Source organism: Cynocephalus volans, chromosome 2 (genome assembly GCF_027409185.1).
Source record: "Cynocephalus volans isolate mCynVol1 chromosome 2, mCynVol1.pri, whole genome shotgun sequence".
In the NCBI taxonomy this organism is placed as follows: domain Eukaryota; kingdom Metazoa; phylum Chordata; class Mammalia; order Dermoptera; family Cynocephalidae; genus Cynocephalus; species Cynocephalus volans.
Window position 1 is genome coordinate 112,404,119 of NC_084461.1, and position 27,137 is coordinate 112,431,255.

The 27,137-nt window shown below is 39.9% G+C and overlaps 1 protein-coding gene across 1 annotated transcript in view; it reads left to right on the forward strand.

The window, feature by feature from the left end:
- Positions 1-27,137, forward strand: part of CCDC192 (coiled-coil domain containing 192) — a 174,767-nt gene that overhangs the window by 31,074 nt on the left and 116,556 nt on the right.

Here is a 27,137-nt window from a genome sequence, read left to right on the forward strand (position 1 = left end):
CTACTCCTTTGGGGTTTGAAAGGAGCTGACCTGGGTAAAATCTTGATAATTGCCCCATTTTGGGGCTGGAGAAGAGAAAAATTAATCTACAATGGCAGTTAGCAGAGCTTTTACCTCTAAATTCAGAATCTTTTCTGGCTTTGTATCTCAATTGACCAATATTGAAAATGACTAAGGCCTGCGTTTGTGGCATTGTGACACATTCAGACAGAAGTATGTCTCATTAGCCCAGTATTCTGCTGCAGATGCCTCTCTGTTGGCCTGCTCCTGAGGGTGCCAGATAATGACTATTGTCAGAGGATGTCCTCTCCTGACAGATTGATACCTACAGCCATTCGAATGGAGGCAGTTTTTAGCTCAGAATTTTTTAAGGAGAGCAGATGTATTCACTAAGGCTCTGATGTTAACTTTCAGCACCTCTTTATGAAAAACAGTCACTGGTGCCTTAGGGAAATTCCTGTGGTGTCTTCTTCCATTGCCTAGTTTCTATGGATTCTATTCCTGTACCATGTTGTCACTGTCCCGGGCTTGTCTGAACTGGGATTGCTTCCTTATATTAGGGTATTGATACCAACCTCTGAGTTTACTCATGTGTAATTGTCCAACATTCCTGTTTCAATATAGCAGTGTATTCATCAGGGTTTTGCTTCAATTCATCAAGAAAAATCCGAATGAAAACAATAGTAATAGTGTTAATTGAGAGTGGATTACGTGTCTTCTATGTGGAAGGTGATTCATATATGACCTATTTGAAATCTCAGTTTCAGCACAACAAGGTAGGCATTATTTTTCAGATAAGAAAACTGAACCTTAAAAAGTTTAGATCACTGTCACACTCTGAAGCCCATGATATTGCTATCACTATTTGCTGCCTCTCCAAATTGTATTCTCTGCAAGCCATTTGAGGTCTCAAAGGGTATTTATAAAGGTTTTATCTCCAATCTCCTTTTCTCTTTCTATTCAGTCTTAGTGATTCATCAGTTCAAAAGCTGAAACACTCACCTTCTATGCAAATCAACAACTGCCTCCACCCCCACAAAGTTCTTTCTATCTTTATCATCCCCGGGTTATAGCTCCTTGGTGTTTTAATGAGAATGTCTTAAAACATTTTCTCTGGAGAGAACATTCCATGGAATGCTAACAGGTATTCTGGAAAAAAAGGGGGGTACAGTGGGAAGAGGTTGGAACAAGTTAAGTTACATGGGTTAATTTCCTACAGGACTCACCTATTTGTAACCAACCTCCAAGAAAGGGCCATAGTATGTCATTTTCCAGAGATGTCTGACAGGAATGGTGCTTTACAAGCACACAGGTTTGGAGACTACTGGTGTATTGCATCACACTGAAGCACTGTGCTTCCTAAATATGACTTGAATGTCTTGCTGACACCTCACGCTCAGCATATATAAAGTCAAATTTATCATCTTCTTTACCTATCTCTTAAATATGTTCCTCTGTTTGTACTTCTCAATGGTGGCTCATATCACACTACTGTTACTTATTCTAGAGTCAAACTAAACAGCAGATTTAAAATCCTTCCTCTCTTTGCCTCCATGCTACATTTAGTTAGTTGTCAGGCCCTAAATATGTTTGTACAGATTATCTCACTTCGTGTCTTCTATTCCATTACACTACCACTTCCCAAGCTCTTTCTGATTATCTTATATTATAATTGTTATCACTGGCCCCAAATAATTAACAAATGTGAATTCAGAGCCTTCCATTGGCCACCTTCCCCATCACAATGTAGCCCACTTACTCTGACATCAAGCCCTGTTTGCAGAGAAGAGAAAGGGTAAAATCCATGTGTAAAGATTTGCAGGGGCTGACTGGTGGCTCCCTTGGAGACGGTGGTGCTGATAGCACCGAGGTCAATTGTTCAGATCCCATTACTAGCCAGCCACACACACACACACACACACACACACACACACACACACACACACACACACACACAAAGATTTGGAGTGGGTGCAGAAAGCAAAACAGAACCAATGGGTTAGACTCAAAAGGAGAATGTGACCTACCAGTGTGGCAGAGAAGAATAAGGGGATTAAGGGACCAGGTGGTGGAAATGGAACACTGTAAATGGGGTGAGGGTTCTTCTGGAGTAAGAGATTGAAAGACTCCTGGTTATTCTGGGGATGCCAAAGATTAGGAAATAACAGAGAGGACTAATAAGGGTTGCCTGGCAGAACGTACTTGATCCCCTTTAGCTGTTAAGTGTAAAGTTTAGAATTCCTGCTTGGGCTGTGCCTCCTTAAATGTAACACCTGTAGGGCTTGACCACTGTAGTTGTCTTCTGGTTCTCCTGCCTCCATCCTGAGTGAGGTTTCCACAACACAGGCCCTACGCCTCCTCTCCTCTTTTCGGTGCCTCACATGAGCCCACTAGTAACGGAGCCAGCTGCCTTTCTTTACACATGTAGTATCATTTGATGCTCTGTGACTTTGATCACAGCATTCCCTTGGTCTGGAATATCCATTCCTCTCCTCTTCAAGTAAATAACTCTTACTCTCCTTGCAAGATTCGTATCAGGGATCAGCTTCTCCCTTAGTCCCCAGATTACTTTCTCTTGGTTCCCATAGCCTCTGTACGTATACCTATCTGCATCGTTAAAAGAAATACTTTAGACAAATTAAATTTAACAGAGTTTATTTGGGTAGAGAACGATTTATGAATAGGGCATAACTCAGAACCAGGAGAGTTTGTGAGAGCTCTATCCAGTAGCATGAGCAGTGAACTTTTATAGGCCAAACACGGAAATAGAGAAATTATTTGATGAGCTAGCTAGGTGTTCACCTTATTTGGGCATGGTGTGATGAGGCACTTGCTTTATTTGGGCATGGTCTGATCAGTTGGCTGCCTGTGACTGGCTGAAGCTCAGCTATTTGTTACAAAAAGTATACTCCTAAATTAGGTTTCAGTTTCTTACACAGAAAGTCAAAGTAAGAAGACAGTCTCAGGCCAATAGCCTCCTGCCTATTTAATTTAATTACTACACTTGTTGACATTATCTGTGTATACATCTGTCCCCACTAAACTCTAAGATCATCAAGGGCAGCACCAAAAATTTGTCTTGTATCCACTACACCAACCGTAGGTCTGGGCACATTGGAGACACTCAATACATTTTGCTGAATTGGATTTAATTTTAATCAGATCATGTCATTTCTCCAGTTCCAAAGCCTGGAGTGAGACAGTGGTTACCTAGTATCCCATGATAAAGTCTGCCCTTCTGACTATGGCCTTGATCACACCGAAATTGGGGCCTGACCCCTTTTCCTGCCTCATCTCCATGATACATTTGTGACCCCCAAGTGCACCAGGCGCCGCTGCCCTAGGGGCTTTGCTCATATTTCTTTCCAACTGGAATACCTGTTCCTGCCGGATTTTTCCCATTCTTCATCAAGACTTCCTTCCAGGAAGTTTTCTCTGACCATCAATCCAGAAGAAATCTCTCTTCTTCCTTTGTGCTTTCATAGCACTTTTCCACACCTCTTTTCTGTCACTTGTCCCACTATGCTCCACAAGAGAATGATTTGATGTGGCCTATCTCTTCTACAAGACTATGAATTCCCAGAGAGGAGAGAGAAAGTCTGTCTTTATGTCTCCTACAGTGTCTAGCTCAATGCCATGTACAGATTTCAATGAAATGAATTGTTAAAATAGCCAAATTAAATGTAAAGTTATGTTGGCATTTATAGGAGCATACTTTATACCTCTGGGAAAATCACTTTATGAAAAGGATTGTTTCCTTAAAGATGCCACTTACATAAGGCATTACTTTAACCTAAGGCTGATATTTTCAAGGCGTAACATGCAAGAGACAAAAGGTAATGATCTCTAAGAGTGGAAACAGAAGGAAAAAAGAGCAGAGAAAGAAAACACAGTTGTGGGAAACTCCTAGTGCAGGTGAAGTATGAAGAATGCCTAAAAGAAACATGGTCTTAACATGAAAATTAACAACCTAGTGTCTTGGCTTGCTTTATTCAGAGTTCATTCAATGTAGAACCCAATAGTTGATTCATATTGTATAATTAAATTGATAGCTATGAAATGGAGAAAAGATACAAGCCTTAACATTTCAGAGTTATTACTTGCTAATATTTTTGAAGATTAAAATCTCATTAAAATCCCATTAACTTTACTGTGACTAGTCACAGTTTATACTCTTAACAAACTGCAAAGAGCTGCCCCTCCCAATGCACACGCAGGTTCTCAGGCTGAGCCACCCACAGGCCTAAACTGCGCTGGGTGTTTTTATCATTCCTCTCACATGGTTACGTATCTGCTTAGAGATCTACACAGAATAAAATAAATATGTGAAGTGAGTGTTTATAATCACTTAAAGGTAATTGTTTTTGTTAGGGTCATTTGAGTTAGGACTAGATATCTTAAGAAAAAAATTCCTTTTAAAATCAATGCCTTCCAAATTGTGGAATCCATTTCTTGCCCATTTTCAGTATTCGGGGGGTATAAGTGCTCAGCCCCATCTGTTCACTCCATCACTGTTAATCCGATTATCTGCAATAGTCTAGAAGATTGTCTTCCCCTTCTCCTCCCACCACCCCCAGCTCCATCCCAATGGCCATCCCATCTCTTGGTGTCCAGCTACCCACATGACCTGACTAGGGCCAAAAGTTCTATAATATTCGATGGGATTATTTCAAAAATAGAAATCTGGGCAACTGGGTGGTAGGCACTCAGTGTTATGTTATTCTCTATATTGCCTTGTATGTTGGAAATATTTCAAAATAAATTAAAAAGTTAAAAATATCCAGAAGAAGGAATCCTTCAAATGAATTGTACAGCATGCTTCAAGCTGTAGAATAAATGAGCGTGTCTTTGAAACTACAAGCTCCTGAGCCACGGTTCCAGAGGACACACTTAGACCTGGAAGCTCAGGGTGAGGAACATAGGGTGTGGGAGGGGCCAGCACTGACACCCCTGATAGGGTTTTCCCCAAAGACGTCATTTAACTGCTTCCTTTCCTTTTCTAAAGAAGCTATGAACTGCCATTTTACTTCTAAATGAAGAATCGAAAAGAGCCCCAATTTAAATCATGTGTAGACTCCTCCCCCCTAGAATCCAGGCTGTCTGCTAATTAATCTTTTCTTACTGTGATAGAGGACATGGGCTGTTTTCCTGGGTTTGGTTTGATTTTGCTGCCCGAGCACCCATTAACATACCTTTGGCAATAATACTCAGATATCCTTTTGATCACATCTCTCCCATTCTGTAGAGTCTTGGAGGGCCTGTACGAGTGGGCATGTGCCAATTGGATGTTTTCTGCAGGGCCTCTGCATATTAATTCAAGTGTAGCAAGAGAGGAAAAACAGTTGGAGTTGATATATTCTACCAGTGATGCCCAGGCATCGTGGCAAAGGAGTTTATGCTGCCGAGAGCAGAGCTGCTCAGTTCCTATCTGTTTCTGAATCAGTTTCCTGTCGATTTTAGGAGCTACCCAGTAACCTTCCAATAAATTCCCATGCCTCCCCCCGACTTTTTTTTTTTGAGCAAGTCACAATCAGATTCAGTTGTTTATAACTGAGAAGCCATAATTCTTATATTTTCTCAAAGTGTTTCTGAATCAAAAGCTCTGGGGATGGGATCCAGCAATATGTCGCTTTTAAGGTCTTCCAGGGTTCTGATGTTAGGTAACATTTGAGAAGCACTGCATGTCTCATAAAGCCCCTACCACTTTCAGTCTAGGTCCTATGATCTGACCAGAACCTTGTCCCTGACCAACACCCCACTGACGTGCTGGCCCCTTGTGCCTCACGCTGCTGCTCCTGCACCTCCAGGCCCGATTCTTAGCAACCTGCTGGTGTGAAGTGAGAGCTCAGACCCCTTCCCCTTCCAAGCTCACAGGGAAGTTTGGAAGCAGCACCCATCAATGGGATTTGAGAACTGCTATTCTTCTGCTATTCTTCTCTGGTTTTTAACCTCTCAGATCAAACATGTGGAAGATGAGCCATGGGACTGAGGCACACTGAGACACACCGTACGTTTGTTCAACTGGAGAGCAAACGGGAACATTCTTTCTACTCTTCCTCGTTAAATCCCACACTTCTATGTGCTCTAAATGTCCCAAGCCACGTGGTCAGCTATTTTTCACAGCAGTCCTATGAGGCAGGTGTTGCTTCTCCTCTATCAGATGAAGAAAGTGAGAGTCAAAGATACTACGAGCCCTGCTCACAGCCAACAGCTAGAAGGTAGAAAAGGGAAGACTTGAATGTAGATGTTCTGACACTTCTGTAAGAAGGGTTTCTTCAGCTTGACTTCACTTTCAATGCCAATGCACAAATGACAGCTCTGACAATAAACTCGTTTTTATGATCTTTTAACCTTATTGTATATTTCAGACCCCATGGCAGAGCTAATCAACCTGACAGACTTTGGCAGTAGGATCTAATAGAGTTCTACCTGGAGCCAATGAGAGATGGGGGAATTTCTGTCCCATGGGCCATTCCTTTACAGCCAGATATATTAATCTAAATGGAAAATTTCTCAGGGATTATTTATGAATAGAAGCAGGTGGTACTGAATGGCTGCATGTGGGATGAATCTAGGAAATAATTTTGTTGCATGTGTTGATAATATTAAAATTAACCCCTCTCTGCATCCCACCTTCTTTGGTTGGGTTATCTGGACTGAATGATTATTCAGTCTCTCATTTTAACCCTTTACGTGGTTATTCCGTGGCTCATCTTCATATGTTTGATCTGGAGACGTTAAAAGCCAGAGACGAAGAGCAGTTCTCAGATCCCATTGGTAAGTGCTGCTGCCAAATTTCTCTGAGAGCTTGGAAAGGGAGGGGGTCTGAGCCACACTTCATACCAGCAGGTCGCTCATAACCTAGAGTCAGTACACTCTGATCTGTGACCCATTAAATAGATCCTGCCCAGTAAGGCGTGGTTAAATAGCTAATCTCTACCACCTCGATGAAGTAACACTCAAAATAAAACTTTGGAGCCCCACCAGAATCAAACTATCTTTTTTATCCCCCTCAAAAAACCAAGGCACAATAAATTGCTCCAGAAGCCACTAATTTTAGTATTTAGATCTACTAGTGAGGATAGATTGAGGGGCCGAGACCTAGGATGTGAGTTGGATCAGTTACATTGTGCACCCAGGAGGCTCATTTTTTTCTGACGAGGTCTGAGTCCTGTTTCTTTATTTTCTATAGGTAACAAAGTTTAAGTTGAACAAGGACCAAAGGCCAATTTTTGCTAGCAGAGCTACTTCTGAACCATTGTGTTTGTCTAATCTTTGCTGTCTAGCTGTGCACCTTTCACTTCTTTTGTGAATACCTTTGAGCTATGCTTTCCTTCAAACAGGCATTTCAGTTTCTTACATGATAAGCTTGGACCCCTCACACCAACATCCTATCAAAGAAATGTACAGATTTTAGAGGCCCCAATATTTCAATACAAATCAGCTATAATCCCTACCTACTTGTTGAAAAATGCAGTGAAAATAATGTAGGACTGTTCACAGCTTTTTTCCCCATTTGAACCTGAGCTGCATTAACGTGTATAAACCTCCAGCCACTAGTGTTTACGCAGAACTCACTCTTACATTTACTGCAAGAATCTAAAAGAAATCATGTTTTTATTACTGGTTTTCTTAATAATTAAAATCACTTTAGAATGAGTGAGAGACACACCCTTTTATTACAGAGAACAGAAAGGTAAGCTATTGATATGAAATCATGGGGAGGGGGGCAGGGGTAAAAAGGTCTGGCTGCCTAGTTCCTGCCGGAGAGGAGTATAGTGCTGGGGAGCGAGACACTGGGCTTGGACCTTGGCTCTGCTACCCCAGCTGCAGGACCTCACAAAGACGACTTAACTTCTGTTCCTCTTACCTGTGGAAAGAAGCTGACAACATTACTTAGCCTAATAGGGACTTTTTGGAGGGTACATAAGATTGTGGAGTTAATAATACATGTGAAGCAGTTAGCAAAGTGCCTGACACATATTAAGTGTTCAGGAAATCTATTGACAAGTTATTCTACAATGAAGTCATCTTTTTCAGAAGTTCTTCCACAATTTTTATGAGATTATAGTTAATAATCTTATAGAACAAGGTACCTCATTTTAGCTGTCTCTTTAATTATAGGCAAAACTAGGAAGTTAATAAATCAAAGACTCAAAATTAACTTCTGCAAAGAATTTTGTCATGTCCTGTTGCCACTTCCTTGGCCTTCCCTTAAGAAGACATTAACCAGGGGAATTTCTTTGTCACTTAATTATTTGTTTCATTGTCTTTATCCCGCATTAGATTATAAGCTTCTTGTGGGTAGAACCTGGGTCTAGTTCACTGTGTCTTCCAAGTAGTAGGTTCTCAATAACTATTTGTTGAATTAGTGAACCAACTAGTCAATCAGCAGGTGAGTGGATGAATGAATGTGGGCAGCCTTTCAATCCAAGAAGTATTTCAGCCCCAACATTTCCAAAACAGGATGTCGATCCTAGTCCTAACCCAATGGACCATTTCCACCAGAGAATTCTATGCTTAACTCCACTCTAGGGGCTGACCAGGAGTCAATACTTGGGCTCAATACCTAGCTTTAAAAAGCTTGGATGAAAGGAAGTATTTAATGAAGTCCTGTCTAAAATATAGTCCATTTTTATCTTTCAGATAGATACCCTAAAATCCTTCCTGAATTAAGTGAGATCAGCAGAGAGCCACATTCCTAGACTGCAGCAAGGTGCCCTACAATTGCTCTTATTGAGTGGCAAGAGGGGGAGGGTGGCTTGATGCTAACGACTTAGTTTAGGAGGATTTTATAGTAAACTGTCCCGTGAAGCTTGTTACTATGTTTACAGTCAGATTATTATCGAGGACATTTATTATTAGACCAGATAATGTGCCTTTCTGCACCAGGAATGTTGGTCCTTCCACCGAGCACCAGGCTTGATTTTACTCTGTGGACCCCATTTTTGTTTTCATAAGTGGTTATTCTGATGACCAGAAAGGCTAGAGCTAACTTTGAGCCTGGCCTCCGACAACTGATTATGTAGGATATCAGGGCATGAATTGTGTGAAGCAGCTTTCCCACTTGCCACATCTTACCTCCCTGCCCTTAGACTCCTTTTACCACATCTTTCAAGTTCCTATTTAGTGGCTTCTCACTTGATATGTTTACCTTTTCAAGCTACGCTAAATCCTTTCTGAAATCTGGCAGTACCAAACTAAACCAATGAATCATATGGGAAGTAATCGGGCCGAATTCACAAATGACCCTGAGCGGTTCTTCCCGAGCTGGTTCCATGGACTATAGACTCAGTTGTGTGTCTTACTTAAAACACTCAGCCGCTGCTCATGGGCCACAGCGTCCTCTCCCGCCTCTCACCGTACCCTCTACTACCAGTTGACATCCAACAATGGTGCTGGTTTAAGGACTTGGGATTCACCAAAGATTCCTCTAGACCCAGGCTCCCAACCCTTTGCAGAGTGGGCATTTCTCTCTGCTTTACCCACTACTCGCCTTTCAACAACTGGTGCTTATCTCCCCCCGGTGAAAAGCCTCTCAACTCCTCAGGCAGAAGTTGTGCCTCTCTCTAGTGCATATTCTCTGGATGTCTTTTAGTTTTTGTTCTGCTCCATTAGTTCAGTTTCCCAAGTTCTGGGACTTGGCTTTATTCACACATAGTTCTTGACACAAAGTTGTTTTTCAGTAGATGCTTTGTTGAATGAATGAGCAAGTGAAGGAAAGAATGTTTAATGCCATAGCTGCCATTTAATGTTAATTTTTAAAAACAAGAAGAAAAGCAACGATTAAGTATGCCTCTCTAATTGATAGTAAATTATCCAGAAAAAATAATAACAAATTTATTTATGATTTTATCTTATTTTCAAAAGGGAAGAAACAAAATCAAATAAAATTTGTATCTCAATTGGATATAGCCTGGTATTTTATGAATATCAAATTTTAGCTGTTCCCTTTATATAATTTTATACTATTATTAAATATTGACTATAATGTTTAATTTAACTGTATTTATTTATTTATACTCTAATTTCACAAAGGATTTGAGATGGCTTATAAGAAATGGATATATAAAATAGTTGAATTTTTTAAAGCTACATAAATAACCATAATTGAAAGTATATATATTGAAATAAAATAGCAATATTAGAAAAAATAGAATATGCATGTATAAGTCATAACTTCCCATACAGTATAGTTGAAACAGAGATATGGCTTTGATCTTTCTAACAGCCAAAGGCAAAACAGGAAAAATGATGAGATAATTCTTATTGTACTGGGGGAAGGGTATGTTACCATTTATTTTCTAATGATTTAATTCTGAAATGAGATTTTATTTTGGATTTCATGTAGGGAATATTGAGAGACATAGTGGGGGTAAATCCATTAACAATATCAGACCAACAAATATATAATGGATTTTATTTGGCTGTTTCTGTGATTTCCATCAAAAGAAACCAAGGGCATAAAACACAAATAGTTAAAGTAATCTTTCCTCATTATAATTATAGTCTAGCTTGTAGTGTATATTTTTAATCCCCAGCTATTTATGATAATCCAGTGGGGAAATTCAACTGCAGTTAAAGACCAAGTAAGTAAAGTAGAAGAGAGAATACGGCCAGAACAAGTCATGTGGGTCTGGAGGGTGCCTGACTTACATAAAAAAGAAAATAAAGCCCAAGGTGGCCAGATCAGCCAGTTTTTTTAGGATATGAAAATCCAATTTTTTTGTGTGAAATCTTCTCATTTACAAATGTTAGCAACTAATTCAAATAAATAGGAGGCTCTATGTGGCAAACAAAACGTATTTATAGGTAGCCTAAATATGAGCCTTATACTGGCTGTTATTTAGGCTGCTGTTTTCTTATATCTGTTCTGCAATATGAAAGATGTTCTTTACAGATGACAGGAATGTGTGGTGATTGAAGTTTGCATTTGTGGTGGTGGTTTCAGTCACTTTAATTTTGTTAGGCTAACATTAGATGTTATAACAGATAAATCCCAGAATTTCGGCAGCTTAACAAAATCAAAGTTAATTTCTTGCTAATTTAAGTAACAGTCTATTGTGGGTGTTCTTCTTGGCGGTGCAGACTTTGCCCATTCACTGTCATTCAGTGTCATTCAGTGGTAAAGACTGATGGAACCTCTGACATCTTCAACACATAGGATCTAAGGTCACTTTGGGATCTTCTCTATCCTAGTTCACCAAAGGGAAGAGATCATTAAACTCAGTTTGAGGCCATATTAATTGCAAGGAATGCTGGGAAAGGTAGTCTAATTGTGCACCCAGGAAGTGGGGAGGGTGGATATGAATTTTGATGAGCGGCTATCAGATTCCACCACACCAGTGTTAAGTCATTTATCTTATCTTGGATCTATAGGTCTCCATAATTTGACCCAAGTGTGAAAGACATTAGAAACTGATTATTATTATTTTTATTAAACCTAGGGAAACTTGAGATTAAAATTTATGCAATAAATACTAGACAATCAAAAGATATGAGAAAGAATGTACAGCATATCTCATGTCCTGCTCCATGATATTCAAGGGACAAAAATGTCATATTCCTTTTTTCTTCTAAAATCTGAATCAGGCCCCATTTGTCATTATTAGCAGAAAATTCAGTGTCAGTCATTTGGCAAGAAGGGTGGTCTTCTCTGGGGTTTACCCAAGTACCCCAAGAATTTTACTATCCAAAAGTTGGGGTCCACTAGCTTCTAGTCAACTGTGACTGATATTCCCTCTGCTCCATGCCCATGCCTATAGGCCTATTCAAAGACTTGTGGCTCTTTTTGTTCCCCACTAATTTTTAACAGAGGATTTATGGGCCCTCCTGGTCTATACATAGCACTCAGTTTCTAGCCTCCCTAGACACACCTGCCTGTCTAATTACCCAAAGGACCTGAGTACAAGTGTGGTATGGTCTCTGCTATGGTAAGAACTCCCAGTACTGAATCCTCTCTGTTTTGGACAACTTCTTCACCTTAGGTTTATCTACTTCTTTTTCCTTCTCAAAGCACTTGCCTCCATCCCCTCCCTACTTGGGGCATTTTCAGGTCCTTTTATTAATGAGACCAGGCTTCCCAACCAAAGACTTTCCAGATGCTCAAAATTTCATCAGCAAATGTTAACTTCCTCTCCTTGCATGAGAGCTGGGGGTGGTGTCAGTGTTGAAGTAGGGGTAGATCCTCTTCAGGAAGAATTTGGTGTTTTCAGGTTGGACTTATTTGAAACTTTAGGTTTTTTTTTTTTAAAGAGTTGTATATTACATAGTGATGCTTAGGCAGAGAGGCTTACACAGAAATGCTTAGATAGAAATGTATGCTTAGAGATTGGAATAGGAATGTGTATTTTGTAGTTTATTTCTACATGTTAGCTGTCTTCTAATCCCCTATCATCATTACTAGGTGTACTAGGTGGTAACCTCCATAAGAGGCAGTGTGAATGCTTGCACCACTAATTGTGATATATGAGTATCATAGAGTCATTGGCAAGGTTTGAAAAGAGACAATAAATGCCTTTCCCTCCTCTCACCAACCTCTCCCTGTCTCTACCCGAACACTCTGCACATTCCCCTCCCTGCCCCAGTAAACTGGATGAGCTGACAAAGTATTTAGGAAATGCTTGAGCAACAAGTGCTTGTATAAAATATTTTCCTCTCTCAAGGAATGTGCTCAGTGTCTGCCAAAGGAGGCCTAGAGAAACTAGTGCGAGCGTTTCTGCTCACCTTCTCGTGAGTAAGAACACGGTGACCGCTTTAGGCAGATGTCAATTCCACGGGAAATGGAAAACTACTGCGGAGGAGTTTTGCAACTGAAAAAAGATGATCTTCGATACTTAGAGGCAATCAACCATGCTTCTGTCCCTCCGGCTTTGTCTTTCTAACCTTGACTTTCTCAGCCCCTTGGAGAATGTCATCCTACTTGTTTCTCTCCAATTCTTGCTTGACCCCATAAACAAACATCCCAAATGGGAGTTTTTATGAGGCATATTCCTTGTGCTCAGTGCTAAATAAAATGCAGCTGATTCTGCCAAACTTTCTTTGACATCCATTTTTGGACACGGGTTTCTGGAGACAGTTGTGTCCCTTTAGTGTGGGAGCCAGTGCAGGACGGAGGAGGGCCAGATGGCAGACACCTTTCCGTGTGACATCTTTCTGATGGTACTCTTCACCTTCCTGATTTCAGTGCGCATGAGAAGATTTAGGATGTCTCTATTTTATTCTTCTGTCCTTTTTCTTCATCAGCCTTCTCATTCTCAAATTCTCTGCCAGAAATTCCCCTAGGATAGAAGCACCTCAATCAGTTCACATGTATTGATTGTACATATTTATGGGGTACAGAGTTATACTTTGATACATGTGTGGTGAGTAAATCAGGTAATTAGCATATTCATCATCACAAAAATGTATCTCTTTGTGATGGGAACATTTGAGCTCCTCTCTTCTAGTCATCTGAGAACATACAATAAATTATTATTAATTACAGATGCCTAGCACTACCATAGAACTTATTTTGTCCTATGTAGTTGTGATTTTGTGTCCATTAATCAACCCCTCCCTATCTCCCCTCCCTTCTCCCCTTCCTAGCCTCTAGTAACCACAATTATACTCTCTACTTTTATAAGCTCAATTTTTTTTTAGCTCCCATACGTGAGTGAGTACATGCAATATTTATTTTTCTGTGCCTGACTTATTTCACTTAGCATAATGTCTTTCAGGCTTATCCATGTTGCCACAAATGGCAAGATTTCATTCTTTTTCATGGCTGAGTTGTATTCCATTGTGTATATATATATATATACCACATTTTCTTTATCCATTCATCTGTCCATTGACATCTGGGTTGATTTCATATCTTGGCTATATAAACAGTGCTGTGATAAGCATGGGGGTACAGATATCTCTTCAGTATGCTAATTTCCTTTCATTTGGATAGATATCCAGCAGTGGGTATTTATGGTAGTTCTATTTTTAGTTTTTTGAGAAATCTCCTTACTGTTTTCCACAATGGCTGTACTAATTTACATTCCCTCCAACAGTGTATAAGAGTTCCCTTTTCTCTGCATCCTCACCAGCATTTGTTATTCTTTGTCTTTTTGATAATAGTTATTCTAACTGGGGTGAGATGATATCTCACTGTGGTTTTGATTTGCATTTCCCTGATGACTAGTGATGCTGAGCATTTTTTCTTATACCTGTTGGCTATTTGTCTGTGTTCTTTTGAGAAATGTCTAGAAAATTTGCTTTTTAAACAAGTAAATTTTCACACAGTTTTCTAGAAACTATTGAGGATATCGATCCCCTCTTTTGCAAAATAAAAAAAAAAGGCAGTTGTTTATGTACAGATGTTTATCATTTCTGGTGTTTCAAATATAAATAATTCTATCTTTTGCCCAATCATTTCCTTTTGTTTTGAGTGCCATTTATTCAGAGCTGACCTAAATCCCTCTGGGAGACTGCAGGGTGGGAGACGGGGTCTGGGAGCACTCTCTTGAGCCTTTATAAATGAAAAGATATTGTCATAGCCACAGAATCTGTAACAATAATCAGCCACCATATAAATAAATGATTTATACAAACTTGTTTAAACAGGTGTGATTTCTCAAAGGAAAATAACCACCAGATCAGAGAGTTGACAAGTAATTTAGACATGAGTCACCTCAAAAATAAAGAAAAATTAAATAAGAAGGAGTTGGGCTTCTCATAGAAAGGATACAAGTAAGTCACAAAATTCCAGGAAGAGGCAAAGGAATACAAAACCAAAATAAAATAGTTTGTTTATTCTTCAACTATTTTTGCTGATCCTGACAAGCCAGGCTTTTATCCTTCAGGCTTAATGGGTTCAGGAAGCTTTGGCTTCTGAACAATTCTTCCTCAAGGAAGAACCGGAACGACTGGTTAGGAGGAAGAGCAGGAGGAGGCTTGATGATCAAACTGGGAGGCTGCTGCAGGCAGAGGGGAAAATGCGAGCACACCAGGGTGGGAGTGGGAGCAGGAACAATGCCGACAGTCAGATTCGGAGTTTGACAAAGGAAAAGGCAGAAATGAGAATAGGAGGCATTATGTGGCTTTGTGGAATTGCTAATGAGAATACAGCTAGATGTTTACAATAAGTATTAAAAACATGATATGTCCATTTTGAGCTCATGGGAACGTTTCCCCCTCAACACTCTTCCAAGCATGGAACACACCCATCCCCCAAGATATAGCTGAGGAGGAAACCAAAGTAATTAGAAAGGCTGCAGCATTCAATTAAAATCACTGTTGTAGATGAAAGTTTCACTGAATGGAAACCTAAAACTGGGGTTGATTTTGGCCTGAACAACTGGCATGTTGAGAACTTATATATATGTAGTTTTTAGTTCATCAGAATGGTCTAAAGTTTAGTTGGAAAGAGACTCAGTAAATTTGGGAGGATAGTTCTGTGACTTCTCCAAGACTGTGCTGCTGGGCAGTTGACTTTGTCTTTTAGCCATCAATCTCATCTTAGAATAAGAACTTAGATTTCAGAATGACTGCCCAGTGAGTCAATCTCTTCCTGTCAGTTTCAAGTCTGACACCTTTGGAAATTTATGCTATCCAGCTTTCACTGCTCTCCCATTCACGTCTTCAATTGTCTTAAACATTGTTGAGGATGAACAGTTGTTTTCAAAAGCTTCTTTAAGTATGAAAAATTTTTAAGATACTTTAAGTTTGATTAGTTTTCATGGATGGGTTTTTCTTTGTTTTGTTTTTATTTTCAAGATCATATGTTCTAGGGAAATGTTTAGTCTCAAAATATAATTCTCTTCACCTCTGATGAATAAATACTATGACAGCAGGATCTCTCTCTTTTAGCAATGATCATGTGTGGCCTTAAAAATGCACAGTAGTAAGATTCTGGCTGATGTTTCTCAATTTGAAACTGTAGGTCCATGTGTATATTCTCAGGTCTACGTGGAGTATGTCTACACTGTGTGCCTGGGGAGCTATTGCATACCTCAGCTTTAACATATTTTAGGAAGGCTTGATGGATGTTTGTGCTATTTTCTTTGAACTCCTACATATCAGAGCAAACTAAATCTGAGGTAGACGAAGGTGAAATGTCAGAACATCAAGTGAAACCCTGCCTCTCAGCCTGCTGAATTTCATTTAAGAACATGTGATCAGAAAGGCTCAAAACCTGGTGTCTTTAGGCTGGGTCTGTGCAGTGGCCCATTAGGCAATGGGTGGAGAGATTGCATCTGGTCCTATAAATCTCCTAAGCTGTAACATTATAGAAGTGTTCATACAAATCCACAGTTCTTCAAAGTTCATCATCTTGCCTTAGAAAATATCCATAAAAATAGTACAAAATACTATCAGAAGAATCTTCAGAATACGATATATTAAAAAACACACACTGACTTTCTCCCAAATCATTGCTGTAATCAATGAACTTAATGATTTTTAATCAATATGATATTTGCATATTTTTGGCTCTTAATCTGCTTGCTCTCTGGAATAAATTGCTACCTCTTAATGTCACTTGATGACTCTAAAATACTCTAATTTGAATTGCATTAATTCATTAATTTAGCAAAATTTTAGCGTCCCACAAAAGACCCACACTGACAATATGGGGAATAAACAAAGTGCTTTTCCTATACTCTTACTCAGCAATAATCAACACGGAAGATTTCTGTGACCAACCAAATGTGGAGATTTCTTCCCACCACCACCCCTGCTCCCACCAAGCAAGCAAGCAAGCAAGCAATGAGTTCCTTATAAGCAAGCAAGCAGTTCCTTAGGAGACACTCCTGCTGGGTGTCATTCAATTCAATTCTGATGCTGTCTACCTGGTGATAGCACCTGATAACACAGGCTGAGGGCTCAGTTCCCAAGACTGCTTTCCCTTCCGATGCCAATCTCAAGCCCTAGGTTGTTTTACCTGTGCTTCTGACTGGCCGACTATAAATCATGGATCCCATGAACCCTTCCGTGGGTTTAATTAATTTGCTAGATTGGCTCACAGAGCTCAGGGAAACACTTAGGCTTACCAGTTTATTATAAAGGATATTGTACCAAGAATACAAATGAAGAGATGCATAGGGTGAGGTGTGGGGGAAATGGCACAGAGCTTCCATGCCCTCCCCAGTGCACCACCCTCAAGGAACTTCCACATGTTCAGCTGTCCAGAAGCTCTCCGTACCCCATCCTCTTGGGTCTTTATGGAGACTTCATTGGGTAGGCATGATGGAAGCAAGGACAACTGTATAGAAATGTGATTAGACAGTAGGGGTATGATCTAACACTGATAGACTGAGTGGGGAAACTCAGAGGCCTATCTGTTTGGATTCTTCTTGGCTTCTCTGTGCAGTATTCCTTCCTCCTGGGTGTGGGGCCATGCCCCTTCTGGAATGGGAGTCTTAGAACCTATAAGCAGACAAGGTAGGTCAGAGAATTTCTTTATGGCCAGCTCCAAGATAGAAAGGCACGAGAAAGATTAAATTATTAGTCTTTATGACTGGCTTTGAGAAAAACGGGTTCTGGTTTCTATGACCCACCTTGGGGAAGAGAGATTGTAGGTTTTTTTGGCTTGCTTCAGGCAGAAAAGAAGCAAATAAAAGGAGGACAGGAGAGGGTTAGAAAGACTGTTTTCTTAGGCCTGCTTCTGAGGCCCAAAGCACCTCAACATTATAACAAAAGAACAAGGGCTATGGGAGTTATGAGCCAACAACCGTGGACCAATATATATATATGTGTGTGTGTGTGTGTGTGTGTGTGTGTGTGTGTGTGTGTGTATGTAGATATACACACACACACACACACACATATATATACACATACATAAATATACCCAGCAACTGCCCTCTGGGACTTTACCATCTGATGTAGGGGTTCTCAAACTTGGCTACACATTAAAATCAGCTGGGAAGCTTTAAAAAAATACCACATCCTGGGTTCTATCACCAGGATCCTGGTTTCATTGAGGATCCTGGTGCATGGGAACTTAAAACATTTCCTCAGATCATTCTTATGTGCAACTGAAGTTTGGAACCACTGCTATTAGGAAGAGATTAGCCCTTATACAGGTCATATAGCGTATTATACCAAGGGGCATGATGGCAGTAGTCAAAAATTACTATGGGAACTCAGCAGAGCCATTCCTAACCCAGGCTGAAGAAGGAGACTGCTCAGGGAAGCCTTCATGTATGCGGTGATACCTAAACTGAGGATTAAATAATGGACAGGATTGTCCAAGCGAAGACGGGGATGAGACTGGGAGGGATCTGGGCAGATGACGCAGGCTGTACAAAGGGAAGAGAGTATAAGAGCTAGAGGAAAGGACTATTCAGTAAAAGCCCAACAGACATGTCATGTATTTTACAGCTGGCTACAGTCACTGGATTTGCCTTAGAAACCAACCTGAGTTGACAATGCTGGGACTTTCAGGCCATGCCATCCTCGTGCTTTCTAGCACAACAATATTGTAATACACTGATTATGGACTCACAGTAGAAGAAGAAAATCTAACAGTGCTGGGCTTTTCTGGTGAGGTTATTAGCTGTTGAAATGGACTCTAGAGATGTTTATTTGTTTTGTAAAGTGTTTTATACATGTCTACTCCTATCAGTCTCAGATCTGTTTTTCCAGAAGTGCTTGAGCCTATGGTTCCAGGTAAAGATGTTGCATTGTCCCTAGATTAAGTAACCACTGAAAGCAGGGAGAGCACAAACTGGGCAAGTACCAGGAAGCAAAGCAAAAATGACTTTCCTTACAGGGCCAGAGCTGCCTTTTTTTCCTTGTCCCTGAAAGAACTATGGGGGTTGGCTAGTCACCACCTAATTATGTCAACAGACCCTCGCTTCAGGTTCCTGGTCCTGTACTCTTACTATCTTTCTATCAGATTGCCCCATAAATACAGGAGGTTCTCAGGTAGGGTAAACAGTACGTGCATTATTTCAACAGGAATATTTGAGAGTAGAGAGGTTGCCTTTATCTGACGTGGTGTGGTCAGTGATATGATGACGTATGTTCTCTTTTATTGAGTCTGGGTGGTCACTTCTATCATGTGACTTTACATATCTGAAATGAAATCTTACATCTTGGCAAACATAATACCATGGTGGAAGTTAACATACGAGCCAGGCCTTCTGACGGTTGTTTCTTTTTAGATGTCTTTACTGCTATAATGTATACATGTGTATATTGTCTCATAGCTTCTGAGATCCTTTCACCAGAAGGACATCTAGCTGCTACTCCTCAGTGCAGATGAATAGTCTATTGTGCTTGGACAGGCAGCCGTAGTTCCCAGTGTCTCAGACACCTTTATCCTTGTTTGTTTTACAAAGTATTTTAAAGCCTACACACACAAACCCCTACCTCTAATATTTTAAACTTAACCTTAGCATTTCATTTCTATGCTCTTACTGATTTGTGTTATTTCAAAAGGTTCCCATTTTGAGCAGATAATGCCGTGAATCACGTGTGTGTGACTGAGTGAAGGTAATTTCAAAACTTTTCGCATACACCTACAACATTCCATTCGTATTACATTTCTAAATAAGTCAGTCTTTAAAACCGTTTTGCTCAGCTCTGGCTCTGCAACCCCAAAATATAATCAATGAATATTTTGCCAAAATGTCGATAATATGAAGATATATGAATTTTAAAATTTCTTCCTCCTCCTTCCTATTTTCTCACTTCTTATGTTAGACATGCAATTTCTGTGTTTAGAACAGAGGAAAACACATATATACATGTTATTTCTTTTAGGTTGGGTTTTTTTGTGGTTTGTTTTTACAAAAATATGATCTTTCATATATATCACTTTCCAAATATATGAATCATCTGTTCCCCTCATTAATGTCATAGACATATTTATAACTTATTGTTCTAAATGATATATGTATGCCCAAACTGGTGAAATTTATACAAAGGGTTATTTTAATCTAAATATATTTTTAATGTAAAAAAAGTCTCATCAACTTTTAGACCTTGCTTTCTATCTTCCCATGCCCTCTGGTCCCCATCTGGCTAACCCCTTTTCAAAAATCCTTTTTTTTCCCTCCAATTCCCCATAATATACACACACTACATATGTTCACACACACACGCACGCACACACACACACACACACAGACACACACACTCGCTGGAAGCTCAAGCAGGCAGGCTCACAGTAATGTCGAGCGATAACTAAGGACTAGTGATGTGCTGGTAAATGCTTAACAACCAGCTTTGAGGGGTAGGGAAGGAGCCCTGATTCATAGTGTTTGCCTATTTCAGTGATTTAAATACACCCTCCCATCATGGCTCCTTTTAAACTACCAATATTAGATCAACCAGCTCCCAAATTTCCTGAAATGTTAACAACTGGCTATCACAAGCCTGTATGAGCTGTCACCATGCTGCCACTGCTAGGCTATGATGCTGGCAGTAGAAAGTGCTATGACCTGTATGGAGCATCCTGGGGTTAGTGAAGAAACTCATCTAAGGGCCAGCCTCATTTTTCAGGAAATCCAAAAAGTCATCTCAGCCCCCCTACTTGATCCAAAGTTGGCAAGAGGTTTGAGAACTCATCTTTCTAAGGACAACCTGAGTCCTTTCTAAATACCTTAGGGATCTTTAATGTGTATTCCAATCTGGAATTGGGCAATCAGGCTTTCATGGGCTTTATGGACTTACCTCCAATTTACTAGTGTTGAAGCTCAAAGTTTGCCTGCGCATCCTGCAGGAATCCTGAAAGCACAGCTCAGAACCAATTGTCCCTGGTATCTAGAGCTCAGAGTTATAGGGAATAAGGGAACTAGATAGACCAGTACCTCCTCAAATGGTCCTACTGATGTTTACTGTTAGTGATTATTTCCTGCATGTAACTGCCATAAAATCTGTAAGATACAAGGTGGTACCCAGAAACAGGTACAGAGAGCTACATAAAATGCAGTCAATTATGAATCTTTCCACACAATTGAATTACGAAGATAACTATAAATATCTCACAAGCTCTATTGGCTACCTTGGTTTCAAAAAGTTAAATCAAGAGACAGTAAAGATTTAAAGAAACTAAAGTCTAGAGACAAGTCAATAACTATTGAACTCTGGCATTTTCCTGGGCCACTTTTGAATCAGTTGTTCTGATTCTTTTTTCCTAAGAAGCAGGAACTTGCCATTACGACTCCAGGGATGAAATTCTGGGTTTAGCAGGGCCCTGCCTTAGACATTTGATCAGGAAATGCTGGAAACTGCTTGCCTGTCTCAGAGCAAAGGGACTCTCATGTTGCACCTTGGGTGCATTGATTAGCCTTGGGACCTGAGTCCCTTTACGGTGTGCCCTTTGGAGAAAGTCTTTTCCATCTGTCCTTCCCCTTGGGGCTCAAACCTGCCCATGAGTCTGGGGAAATTGAGAGATATTAGAAGGACTTAAAAGATTTGCCTAAAGCCTCATTCATTCATTTCTTAAATATTTACAGGATGTCTATGGTGGGATATAGCAGTAAAAAAAACAGACAAAATCCCTGTCCTTTTGGAATTTACATTCTAGTGAGGCAAAAAATACAATAAGCAAAAACACTAGTAAATATATCAAATATCAGATGGTGAAAATGACTGAAAAGAAGAGTAGGAAAGAGGAATGTATCTAGCAGAGGGTGGGGGGCTGTTTTATGTAGAGTGATCAGGAAGGTCTTGCTGGTCAGCTGATATCAGAGCAAAGAGAGAGGGAGGGAGCAATAGGAAGGTCCACAGAAGGATGTTCCACCACGGGCTCCAGGAAAGACAAGGGCCACACGCTTGGTTTCAGGGTGCAGTTCTCTGTCAACAAAGTGCTGCAAAAGCATGACAGATAAAACGGCCCTCAAGCATGATGTGCTGTTGCTGCAGGGTCAGAGGCTGTGCCCAAGTCTGCCAGGCACAGTGAAGGACAACTAGCATCAGGGTTAGACTTTGACTGCATTGCAGGCTGGATACCTTCTCACGATGCCAGGCCTTAAGGCAAGATTTCCAGGGAGAGAAGGAACCAGTGATGCCTAAATACTCCTTGAGAAGTGCCCCCAATCCAGAAAAATACCAAATACTCTCTGAGGATGATAACCCTATCAGCTCTGCATTACCAGAGGACAATCTAGGCAAATCCTGCCCCTCCCTAAAAGGTGACTCTCATGGTGTTTTGTTGATTTGTGCTTGTCCTCTGAGTTCTTACTGACAGCAATAATGCAGTGACAGTAATCTCATTGTACAGGTGTCTCTCCCACAGTTTGTATGTGTAAAGTCTGTCTTTTCAAGCCTGTGGGTACAATTGTTGTTGACAGAACCTGGGGCTGTTGGCAATGGTGCCTCTTTCCTCTACCATCTGCCCAAGTCTTTGGTCAGAAAGGTTCACTCTGCTTTTGATTGCCAATGCCAGGGTTGTCCATTTGCCCTTGGGTTGTCCAGAAGTTTCCATTGTGCCACAGTACTGGGCATCACATTTGAATATGTCCGCAACATATTTTTCTCCTCCAACCACTGATTCCTCCAAGTCAATTCCCCATGCTGAAGATTTTTTTTTACTACCCTTTCTCCACCATATTTGTTAAAGGCTGCTAAGCTGTACTAAGTCAACTTTCCCCTATGATAGCCAATAAATTCTATTCTCAAGCCTTGGTGGGGTCTCTGCCTTACTTCAAGGAAGCCATTGAGAACACGTAGGTCTGCTTTCATTGGAAAGAGCAGTCCTCAAAGCTTCATTCCCTCCCTCACCTCTAGGGTCACCCTGAGAGTCCTTCTTGCATGTTCCAAAGATGTCACAGGATTTTCCCAGACGCCTCTCTATAATCATGTTTCAGAGGTCTTATTAAAATTGGTGAAAGGCTTTCTGTTCCAACTGTACCTGCACAAAAGAATCCTTATTGATTTGACCTTAGTTGCCAACTGACCAATTTCTTCTTTGCTGATGGAAATCATGGGCATTTCCAAAATTCACAGTCTTCATGCCACCTGGCATGACAGGACAACTAGGTTGTCATATCAGCTGGGTGTGCACTTCCACCCCACAGCAAGGTTGCTAGCCATGAAACACACTCAGGAAAGAAGGGAGAGTAAAATAATGGGAGACCAAGGACTTCTATTACCACCCCTTGCCCTTTGGGAAGTAGTAGAAACACTTGAAAGAGCCTGTCTCCAAGGACATGATCAAGGTTGAAAGATGTGTTTCACTTTAGAAAAAATTTAGTAGCTGTGGTTTTCCTGGAAACATTACAATAGTATCAACAACTTTTTTTCTAGTCACTAGAAAGGAAAGGATAGAGAGAATAATGTAACCTTTAGTTTTGATTCAGAAAGGTACCGGAATTGCTTAATGTCACATGAAATCCATTTCAATGCATCCTGTTTAAGTGTTCCAGCTGGAAGAAATATTATTTATAAAAGCAACCATCAACATTCAGTAAGGAAGCAGAGCCTGTGAAATAATATGGAAAAATTTTATTTCAAAGCTCCCATTCTTGATGCTTTTCTCACTGGGGATTCATATACATTAAATAGGTTTTGAGTGTTTCTAAAACTCCCCAAATCTTCTACTTAATGGAGCTCTTTCTGAGTACTTTTTGTATGGAATTTCACAGACCCAAAGACAAAGACACAGGTGCACAGATGTTGGATATCGTCAAATTTAGACATTGCCTTGTAGATCATATGAAGTCAGAGTCTACGTTAAAACACGCATTGTGATTCATGGAGGTTGGGAGTCCTGTGGATTCTGTAAAATGAAGGTCACCAAATCACACACCCACCTTCTTTGCTCCTAGCCCGTGTGGGGATGCTGCCCTTCAGTCAGGGTCATTCTCTCTTGGGAAAGATAACATTCAAGAAGTCGCAGAGCCCTTTATGAAATAGTCTATTTTTTCACCACCTGTGTTGAGATAAATGAGGTTGTGTTAATGCCACATCTTTGAACCCAAATATATGTGTTTCAAGAGAAACATTGAAAGTTTTTATTTAAAGGATTTAATATGGGAGAGGACAAGTTTGGTAGTTGTTCAAGTACATGAGCTAATCTTTAACATAATCTGATACTTTGACAGGAATACCACAACAGAGCCATCAAGCTTTTTGAATGGATTTTGATACTCTTAGAAAACTAAAAATTAAGGTATCTTTACCAAGTATTTGCTTAAAGAGCTTTGTGGAGGATTGACTAAGAATGGATAGTCGCTTGGAAAGGAATTGTTAACAGCATTTACTTATGTTTTTATCTATTAAAACCCATTCTCAATTTGCAATAATATAAGAACAATTCACTCACAATGGCATCAGAGTAACAGTTCAGACACATAGTCCAGAACGCAGTAGTCATGTTAGTGGTATCTTTCCCAGAACATCAAGAGTCCAACCTTTGGAATAAAATTTGTAGCTAAAACTCTGATCAGAAACATCTATAATAATCTTGTCAATCATAAATAGTGACTCCCAGAATCAGCAGGAGCCTTAGAAGCCATCTGATTCAAAGTCGGTGCGAGACCGGAACCTCTTAGCAGCATCCCAGGACTTGAAGGATGACCAGCTGTGCTCTATCAGGCATGTGTCTAGATCTTAAAGGCTCATATTCTTCACTCATGGCAGAGAGTCTGAAGCTGTCCTCTAAATAGGATACCTGGGTTTCCCAAGAATGGTCCACAACCCCAGGGGTGTCTGGAAGGGCCTCCTGATGTGCCTCCAACTGATCCAAAAATATGCATCTTTTCTTCACTTATATACAGTGATGTACAATCCCATATATACCCACTTTTATAGCGGACTAAAGATTTTTTTATTAGTTAAATAGAAAAGACATTATGGATTATTAATATTTGAGGTTCATAAATTAAACTTAGTACACTGTTAGAATTTAAGAAAGAAGATATTCTATAAATAGTCAATGTAATGTAATGCTTGGCAGTACTGGAAAGTTACTGCTATGAATGTAAACAACCAGTATGCTTTGTTCTCAGGACTTCATATCTTGAATTGATTTTTGGGTTTTAGTTGTTTTCTTTTTCTTTTTTTTTTGCTTTGCATTTATAAATAAATATTAGTTTAGCGTTACCATTTTCAATGTAATTTATTGAGGATTATATGGTTATTTATAGAGGGTTATTTGGTTAAAGATTATATGGATATTTGATGAGTATAGCATTAACAATATTCTTGGTTCGTATCTTTCAAATGACTAGTTATTAAGATATGCGCAGATTAATGTTTAAATAGGAATCATCCATGCCAGTAATGGTAAAGAAGATGTGTACAACCCCATACCAACACCCCAGCCTGTCCCCGCCAAAGCACTAACAGCATGAAACCTCACTGGTGAGCTGTACTAACTGAATCTGTGCAGAGTAAGTGGCAACATATTATCAAGATAAGTGTGATCAAATCAATGGATTAGTTTTGGGTTTGCAGGGCATTACTTACACAGCACAACATGTGCGTGTGCTCGAGCTGCAAATTGTTTGGTTTGTTCCTCTTTGTTATCACTGAGTTACTTTTCAGTTGAGAAGGAGGAATGAATCAGGTAGCTGGGCTAGAACCTTTGGCTATCTTGTATGTCCCATCACTGAAGTGGGCCACAATAAAAACAAAATAAAGTGGAAGAACCACCACTTTAGACCACAACATACTCTACAACGTGTTACAGTTAGAGAGGTATATGAAGAAGCCTTTGACTAGGGGACGTGGTTGGACTGCCAAAGAAACCATTTCAGCATAAAAGGAAACTAATGAGTGAAGCACTTCTTCTGGCTGTCCTGCACCCAACCTGTGCATTTTCTCAACTAGAGATAAAATGGGCTGACCGTTTATCTTATAAGAGTATTTTAAGAATTTAGTAAGGATTTGGCTTCAAGTTAATCTGAAATGTGTATTTTCTAGAGACAACTGTCTCTAGTTCTTCTGAGATTTCAACTTGGTCATTCTTCTCTTTGCTCAGGTTAGGCCAATAGTAATCTTAAATTGAATTTTGAAATGACCTTAGAAATAGGCCTTTTTTTTTTTACCAGAGAACAAGAACAAAGACCGTCTCCCAAGTTTCTCTACCTTTAATGTCCTGGCAACACCTTGGTGATAACTTTGAGAGAGTAATTTTTTAAAAAAAGAACGATGTTTTGGTCAGTATGCTTTCCTACAAATAATTTGAAACCAAATGTTAAAACACTTACACTCATTTTAAAAAATATGACAAATCAAGATAATAAATTTGGAATAAATCATGATTAATGCAGTGGTTGAATTATGCCACCTGTATGTCTCTCTGAGGCCTGTGTTCCACGATAGGTGCCAGTGTTGGAAGTGAGATATATGTGGGGCTGGACTGGCTCTACAAAGTAGGAAATTTCGCAAAGTAGTGAAAATTCCCAAAGTGCAGAACCTTTTTCAGAAAAGTCAATTTGTCCTTCATTTCTTCTAGGAAAAGTTCAAGGAGTACAGGTTTCTCTGCAGGCAGCAGATATCATTTGGTCTGTCAAGTTATTGGATCCTGGTAGCAAACTTCAAAGGGCAGTTTTAGTACATTTTTCCTAGCATTGCTTTTCCATCTATCATCCATTGTGTCCTTTGGGAATAAAGCCTTAAAGAAAAATAACTGAACTCAGTTTCAGTTAAGAAGATTAGCTTGTTTTTATTATTCTAATGGTGAATGATTAGCATAAAGTCTTGGAGATGTCTGACGTTTTAAAGATCTTTTGATTTAGATTGGCATGGTTTACGACATCCTTAAATATGGAACCTTTCTGTTCCTAAATATTTGATCAGTGTAAAAGAATTAGGTGTAGTCTGCAGAAGATCTCTTTGTGCTGCTGATTGTCAATAAGGCAGGCAGGTCTCCCCTGCTGAACGCAGCTGTGTAACACATGCAAGAGCTGTCCTGAAATCCTGGACCAACACATAACTGTTGAAACAGTAAAGGAACCCTTGCCTCTGACTTGATCTTTCTGTCAGATAGTCACTTCCTAGTCCTCTGGAGCAGTCCCAACAGTTCTTGGACAGAAAAACAAGAGGTGCATACCTGGACTCTCTCCATGTCAAAGTCTTGACCAAGGTCAGCTATCTTCCATTCATTTGTTTGCTAAGAATTTGCAGGCTTGACTCATCAGTTCATTTTCAATTTTTACCCACTTTTTTCAAGAAATTTAAAGCACCCTTTGCTTGCTATACATGTAGTTGGG